We start from the raw sequence: 8,719 nt of genomic DNA, 5'->3' as shown, positions 1-8,719 counted from the left end.
ATTAGTTTATGATGATATCATAAATATAAAAATTACTAAAAACGAGACAAGAATGCTTACCTAATTATGCTTGCTTAAATCTTTTCTCATAGCTAGGGTTTTCATGGAAATAATTTGGGGAACATGATGAAATAAGATGATATTTTATCTTTTAATTAATTATCATCTTTCATTATTTCCACTTTCCAATTTAGTCCTTTTCTTTTCTTAAATTTCCATAGATGAATCATCATAATTATCTACTAAATCCATTTAATGGTCTAATTGTCATATAACGACCTCAAGTTTTTAGTTCCATAGCTATTTGCTACCTATAGCTACTAAAACTCAACTTTTGCATTTCATGCAATTTGGTCATTTTATCAATTAAACATGTAATCGGTAAAATTTTTTTCTTAACGAAATTTTTATACGTCATTCCTATCATAATGCAAACCATGCAATACTATTAAAATATTTTTTTCTGACTCGAATTTGTGGTCCCGAAACTACTATTCTAATTTCACTGAAAATGGGTTGTTACACAAGCAAGAGGATATCATTGTTATTACTAAAGAGATGGGTGATAATAAATATAATCAACTACCTCCTGCAGTTGCTGCAAATCCAGATCTTGTTCCTCGTACTATGTACGATTATGCCAAGCTCACTCTAACTGGGGCTGAATCGAGTATTGTGAGACACACTATTGCTGTAAATAATTCCGAACTAAAGCCGAACACTATTTAGATGGTACAACAATTTGTTCAGTTTGATGGTTTACAAGATGACGATCCAAATACTCATTTGGCTAATTTTCTTGAAGTCTGTGATACTTTCAAAACTAATGGTGTTACCGATGACGTCGTTCACCTATGGTTATTCCCTTTCTCATTGAGGAACAAAGCTAAACAATGCTTAAATTCTTTACCTCGAGGTTTCATTACCACATGGGATCAAATGACTGAGAAATTCCTACTGAAGTACTTCCCACAAGCTAAGATGGCCAAGTTGAGGAATGATATCTCTTCCTTCGTTCAGATCGACTTAGAAACATTATATGATGCATGGGAGAGATACAAGGATTTATTGAGAAGATGCCCTCACCATGGATTACCTCTATGGCTATAGGTTCAGACCTTCTACAATGATTTGAACCCCTTAACTAGGCAATTGATTGATATAGCAGTCGATGGAACATTTAACGATAAAACATCCGAAGCGGCTTATGAGCTTATAGAAGAGATGGCACTGAATAATTATCAGTAACAAGTCATGAGGACAAAGCCATGAAAGAAATCGGTGTTTTTAACTTAGATGCAGTCACCATGTTATCAAATCATGTAGAAATTTTAAATAAGAAACTTGATGGCTTATATGTTTCTACGCAGGTACATCCGATGATGCAGTGCGATACGAATGGAAGAGGAATGAACAATCCAAAATGTCTATCTTACGGTCCTAGCACAGAGAACGAACAAATCAATTATATAGGTAATAATTTTAGGCTTCAAAATAACTCTAATAATAATACCTATAATGCAGGTTGGAGGAACCATCCCAATTTCTCTTGAGGTGGTCAAGGAAATCAAATAGCACAACCCCCTCCAGGCTTCCAACAATAACCTTACCAATAAGAGCAGAAGCCAAACCTTGAGGAGATGTTAACGAAGTTTATCTTGGTGTTAGAAACCCACTTTCAAAACACTGAAGCAGCACTTAAAAATCAACAAGCATCGATTCAAAGGCTCGAGAACCAAATCGATCGACTTGCTAAGTTAATTTTAGAACGACCCCAAGGTAGTTTGTCTAGAAATACCGAAACTAACTTAAGGGAGCAACTTCATGCAATTACTGTGCGAGATGAAGAAGGGTTAGTTGAATCTAAACTAGAATCGAGGTAAGAAATTGTGGTAAGTAACGGTAAGGTTGAGGTAAGCCAGAATGAGCAAAAGCCAGTTGCTATAGAATATAAACCTTGAGTGACATATTCTAATGCGACGAAAAGAGACCACACGAATGAACAATTTGGTAAATTTCTTAAAATTCTGAAAAAATTACATATTAACTTACCGTTTGTTAAAACACTTTCGTAGATGCCCAATTCTGTTAAATTTTTAAAGGAGTTTTTGGCAAACAAAAGGAAGTTAGATGATTCATCTACTGTGGAGCTAAATGCAGTTTGCTCGGCCATATTGCAAAATAAACTACCCAACAAATTAAAAGATCTAGGGAGTTTTACTATTCCTTGTTTAATTGATAGTTTGAATATTAATAATGCTTTGCCTGATTTAGGGGCTAGTATTAATGTCATGAACTATAAAATGTTTAAACAATTAGGTCTTGGGAAACCCAAACAAACTAGGATGAGTATTCAATTAGTAGATAGAACCATTAAATTTCCTAGGGGTATTGTTTAAGATGTTCTTGTAAAAATTGATAAATTCATATTCCTAGTTGATTTTGTTGTTTTAGACATGGATGAGGATAGTGATGTACCTTTGATTCTAGGTCGACCATTTTTAGCAACTACTAGAACTATAATTGATGTTGGTACGGGTGAATTAGTACTTCATGTAGGTGATGAAACAAGTACTCTCCAAGCTCGTGATTCTGTTAAGACATCTAATGATCGAGATGATTTTACAAGTTCTATTAATATGAGTAATCATGTGGCTCAACCTTCTGTGCAGGAAATCCCTTAGAAAAACGTAATGGAGACATGTTTCAGTCAATACAATAGAACGCCTCATGAAGAACAAATGTTACAAATCGATGAACTAAATGAATGGCGAACACATGTCAAGGAGAAACCAAAAAAGCACGATGAAGAACGAAAGAGACGCTATGATGAGCATGTGGATGGAATGAACCAATTTAAGGTTGGGGACAAGGTATTGCTAGATAAAACGGATCCTCAAATTGTCACTTCGGAGCTTGATGCAAACGGATCAAATCTCTTTACGGTACTGAATGTCTTTTCATACGGTACAGTCGAGGTAACTCATTCTGAATTTGGCACATTTATGGTAAATAGTACTTGACTTAAACCTTATTTTGATAATATAATTGATAACGAGAAAGAGGAGTTTCAACTCCGTGAACCACTATAACTGTGCGAATATGAGGCAAGTCGAGCTTAGACTTTAAATAAGCACTTCTTGAGAGGCAACCCGAATGTTTAACTTTTGCTAATTCTTTTAATTCCATTGCATTCTAATTTAAAATATTTTAAAAAAAAGTGTTTTTTTCACCACACGGCCTGGACACACAGGCGTGTGGAACACACGGCCTGGACACATGGGCGTGTCCCAATCCGTGTGCATAAAAGTGCATTCGACAATGAGTTACAGGACCTGGCGACATGGCCATGTGACCCACACAGCCTGGACACACGGGCATGTCCTTGGCCTGTGGATACTAGGACTTAAATTTTCAAAACTTTAACGGTTACATGGCCTAAAATGACACACATGGCCTAGAGAAATGGCCGTGTGAAACCTCGAGCTAATTTTTTCAATTTTTTTTCCAAGTTAGAGAGTTACACAGGCAGGAGACACGGCCGTATGAGAGACATAGCCAAGCCACACGGGTGTGTGGGATCTCACATGGGCGTGGGAGAAGAGAAGGATATCATACACGGTCGAGCCACATGGGCGTGGAAGAAGCGAAGAAAATCACACACGACCGTGTGAAAACTGGGCTTAATTTTTAATTGCACACGGGTTGAAAACACCCCACACGCCCATGTGGCCCAAACTCTAAAATTTCTTTCTCAATTTGTCTTTTTCTTCTGCCCCAAACAAGCCACCCTTTTTCCACCCACGCATGACACAGCCTCCCACACGCAACCCCCCGTCGTAACTCTGGCCACCATCTTCTGTCGGTCTTCCACTTTTAACCTTATTTTGCTTTATTTTGATTTTATTTTAACTTATTTTTTCATTATTATTTGTTATTTTATTTGTTATAATTATTTTTATCTGTTTTCTTTTTTTTTCTTATTTGTTTTATTTTTCTTATGCTTAGATTTTAATTTAATTTTAATTTATTTATTCTATTTCTATTTTTTTAGTATTTTTTTACTATTATTCTTACAATTACCTTTAATTTTATTGGTCTCATTGAGTTTCTTTCTTTTCTTTTTCGTTTTATTTTTGTTTTTGTTTTTAGTTCCTTTATTTTTATTTTCTTGGACTTATTTCATTTATTATATTTTGAACTATGTTTTTATTTTTATTTTTATTTTTATGATTGTTTCTAATTGAGTTTTAACCTCTTAATCTTCTTCATTATTTGTGTTTATTTTCTTATTAGTTTGCTCGACATTATGCAATACGTCTAGATTTGTCTATAATTCTGGTTTTCACCATTCTGGCAATTTCATCCAATATTCAGGGCAGTTTCAGTTTTCTCCCTCTCTTATGATATTCTATTTATACTGTGATTATATCTGTTTGTACATTGAGGACAATGTACATCTTAAGTGTGGGGAGGTTATTTATATAATTATTAGAAAATCCCTGAATTATGTCTCGTATTTAAGTAATTTTCTCATACTTCCATCAGAATGAAGTTTTTTTTATTTGAAATTTTTGTTGATTTGTTTTAGATTAATTTGCCGATAATTGTGTATTGGTTTATTTAAACTTGAAGATATGAGAGAATCAAGAATGATAAGCTATTTTTCAAAAATTAAAATTTTTAAGTTGTTTCTCTAAATTGAAGTATTATCTTGAAGTTTGATCTTGAAGTTTGAGATTTGCAAGATTGATATCAAAAACCATGATTTTTTGTGAGATTTTGAGCCTTTAGAGCATACATTTTTTTGTTCATTCTAGTATTGGTTATGAGTGTGTCAATTTGATTTGTTATTCTAGAACTTGCGTCGATTATACATGTCGAGACTATACCTTTGATTTGATATACTAAGATGATAAGGCACTTAGGTTTTAACCCACTTACTCCATAAAAAGCCTACCTTTTTAATTAATCCTTAGTGAACTCCGTTGAGCCTAACACACCGTTTCTTAATTTACCCATTAATGTTAACTCATAACTCTTTTTTTGTTCATTGAGAATTTTTCCCATTTTATTGACTCCCTTTTTGTCGTGATTTGATTTGGTTAGTTGTCTAACTATGCTCTTTTGTTTAATTTGTTGAATTATTTCTTATTGTAAAAAAACAAAAAGAGAAAAAATCGAAAAAAAGACACACACACACATATTATTATTTTAGTCCTATGATTGAGTTTGAACAGTTAAATTTATATTTTGAGAAGAAGCTCATTTTCTTATTCTTAAATAGTTCTTGATTTATATACTTATTTTTAATTCATCATTTGTTATTTTTCTAGTTTGGTAATGTTTCAATTCGATCTTGATTTTAACCGTCTTTTTTGGCCTTTCTCCACACCCTTAACCTAAGCCCCATTATAACCTCTTAAAGACCTTTTGATTTGTGTATCATATCATTTTATAGTGGTGGAGATTTAATTTTCATGCAAACCTATGGTAATGACTTTTCATGTTCGACTATTGAGTGCTTATTCTTGAACCTTAAACACTTTGAATGATTTGAGCGAATCTTTAGTGATTCGTGTTGATTTTGAGTTAAAGGTAACTACTTAAATAAGGGGAGACACCTATGTTTTCGTATTTAAAAATGTTAGCTTGGATTGTTTGAGACTTTAGTGCTCTTTTAGTTGAAATGCATAACTATTTGTGAATTATTTTGAGACATTATTGATGGGAATTACAAGTTGAGAAATGTTAATTTTAATGTGAGTTGAGGATTTTGCTTGAGGATAAGCAAACGCTTAAGTGTGGGGATATTTGATAAATTGTAAAAGTAACATATTTTAATCTCATTCTTAATGCATTTTTGGATGATTAATGATGTAAATTAGTGAATTTGATGGTCCTAATCCTTTAAATTCATGTTTCTATACTTAGGAGAGCATTTGGGAGCGAAAGGAGTGAAAAACGAGCCAAAATCAGACGAATAGAGCTGTTTCCAGGATCCACACGGCTTGGGCATTCCATATAGGCTTGCCACATGCCCGTGTGAGCCACACGCCCATGTGCCAACCCTTGTCGATATTGCACCCTGCTTCCCAAATATGCAGAAAAACCCAATTTTTAGGCTTTTTGAGCATTCTAAAGTCTATAAATTAGAAGAAGACCTAAGTGGGCACTTAGAGAAGATAGAAGAAAACACTCAAAGAACGCCATCAGAATAAACTCGGAAGTGGATCTCCCTCAAGATTAAAGATCTCCATTTAATTTCTTTCAAAGTTTTATTGAGTTTCTTTATATCTTGTGGTTATCCTAAATTTGAGATGTTTCTATTCCTGATTATGAACTAAATTCTCTAGATACCTAGAGAAAATGAAACCTATGATGAATTTTATTATTTGATTCCTGATTTACATGATAAATACTTGATTCTTGTTATCAATTATGTATGCTTATTTCTTATTTTAATATTTCTGGAATATTAATTCATGTTTAATGTGCTTATTTCAATGGGGCAAAAGTTCTTGTTTAAGAGTAGATCTAGCATAATTGAGTGGAGTTGTATGCAACCCTAGAAATAGGACGACATAAATCTATGGGATTAGAGTCAAATCTAATAGGGGAGTTCATAGAACGAGTTAATGCGACAATAGGGGTTTTAATTAGAAAGAGATTTCAATTAATCAACTTAGAGTCAATTGTTCTTTCTCTCGAAAGAGATATTAACATAATTTAGAGATTTCTACGGATCAAGACGCAAGTGAATAAATCGTTTAATTCAGATTCATAATAATAGGTGAAGTCTAGGTTGATCTTTTCCTGGGTATTGTCTATCTCATTGGTTATCTTCGATTATTTTCCTTTTTCATTCTCTGTTGTGTTCTTAGTTAGATTAGATTAGTAAATTTAGATTAAAAACAATTACTCCAATTTGTCGGCTAAATAATAGAAATTGGTAATTACTAGTACTTTTAGTCCTCGTGGATACGATATTCCCTACTCACCATAACTATATTATTGTTCGATAGGTGCGCTTGCCTTAGTCGTATTTATAGTTAGTTTAGTGGCCATCAACAAATCATCAAGTTGTTATCCTATTTTTAAATAGTTGGTGGAGATTAAATTCTCAAGAATATTTTCACGAATAAAGTGACAATCAATCTCAATATGTTTGATTCTCTAGTGATAGGCTAGATTTGATGCAATATAAAGAGCAACTTAATTATCACATAAAAGTTTTGCTGAATTTGATGAACGCTCCTTATCTTCTCGTCACCCATCCATATCATCATAACATCTCTATACATCCACTTGATTCAACCTAAGCTTGTTGCCTAAGTTATAGCATTACAAGCACAAGAATGTACAAACATATGGCAATAGGCAATACAAGATCAACAAACTGAAAATTGAAAACCCCAATTTATTTTTTGCAATAACCCCCTAAATCCTAAACATATTTTAGCAAGCAATAGATATTACAAGCACAAGAATGTACAAACATGGTAAGTTGTAAAATGTAATGTAACATATGCAAAACAAGAAAAACAATAAGATGGTAAAATATTAAAATAATACGCACTCCAAAATTCTGTCTTTGATGGGTGAAACAAACAAAATCTTTCTATAGTTATTGATCAAGCTTAAGCCTTTCAACAATAGAGGATAGACTTACGGTGAATGCTTTAAAATGGTAAAATATTTCATCAAGGCAAAAGTATAGGGGAGAACGGAAAAGGATAGAAGAGAGACTTACAGTGAGAGACGTGAAAGGCCTTACGACCTTTAATAGCATCGATGACTCTTAAAAGTGAAGAGAACAATAAGGCGATGAAAAAACAAGGTAGAAAGGTAAGCAACATACTAAGGGTCAGTTCTTCATTGCTTAAAAAAAGCACTTCTGACTTCAAAAGCACTTTTGGAATAAAAGCTGTGCAGAACAAGCTGCTTTTGGCTGAAATTTTTAGCTTTTTAGAAGTGCTTTTCAGAAGCACTTCTGAAAAGGAGAAGCTAAAAATTTTAGCTTTTCCTCTCCCAAAAGCACTTTTGGTGCTTAATTACTTTTTCACCCTTTCAATAACATAGTATTTTTCTTTTTTTTCTTGGTGATTAATTACAAATGTGTTAAAATTATTAATTAAAAATAAAAAAATATTTTTTTAAAATACTAATTACAAATATTTAATGGTTATATTTAAATATTTAAAATATAGTTTATATATTCTAATTAAATTTTATAAATAATTAATATTTATTGCTTAAAAATATTTAAAATTTATATTTCATATATTAAAATATTAACAACAAGTTATAATAATTTTTTTATATTCTTACTAAAATATAATAATATTAACTAATTTAAATATTATTTAAATGCATATTTGTTACTTGATAATAACATGTCTAAAATGGACATTTTATTTCTCAAAAGCACTTTTTGACAGCAATGCTAAACACTCAAATTTTATAAACATTTCAAAAGCACTTCTCAAAAGCACTTTTCCACAACACTTTTCAAAAGTATTGACAAACTAGCCCTAAATGAGAGGCTAAGAAAAGTCTACAACACTTGAAAAGTTGCATTAGATTTTAAGGTTTTTTTTTTAAAATATTATTAGTACAACTAAATTACACAAATAATTACATGTTCAAGTAATCATCAATTAGAATCAAACTGATACGAGTCAAGGAGGTGACACTCAAGGGGTTGTTTTTCCTAGTG

General features: G+C 32.3%; 1 non-coding gene across 1 annotated transcript; it reads right to left on the bottom strand.

Moving 5' to 3' along the window:
* Positions 1-987: 987 nt before the first annotated feature.
* On the bottom strand, positions 988-1,094 carry LOC121218742 (small nucleolar RNA R71). Its single transcript, XR_005915219.1, has one exon. It is a non-coding gene; the product is annotated as a small nucleolar RNA R71 (small nucleolar RNA).
* Between the last annotated feature and the right edge of the window lie 7,625 nt (positions 1,095-8,719).

This window comes from Gossypium hirsutum, chromosome D06 (genome assembly GCF_007990345.1).
Source record: "Gossypium hirsutum isolate 1008001.06 chromosome D06, Gossypium_hirsutum_v2.1, whole genome shotgun sequence".
NCBI lineage: Eukaryota > Viridiplantae > Streptophyta > Magnoliopsida > Malvales > Malvaceae > Gossypium > Gossypium hirsutum.
This window is presented reverse-complemented; position numbering and strand designations above follow the sequence as displayed.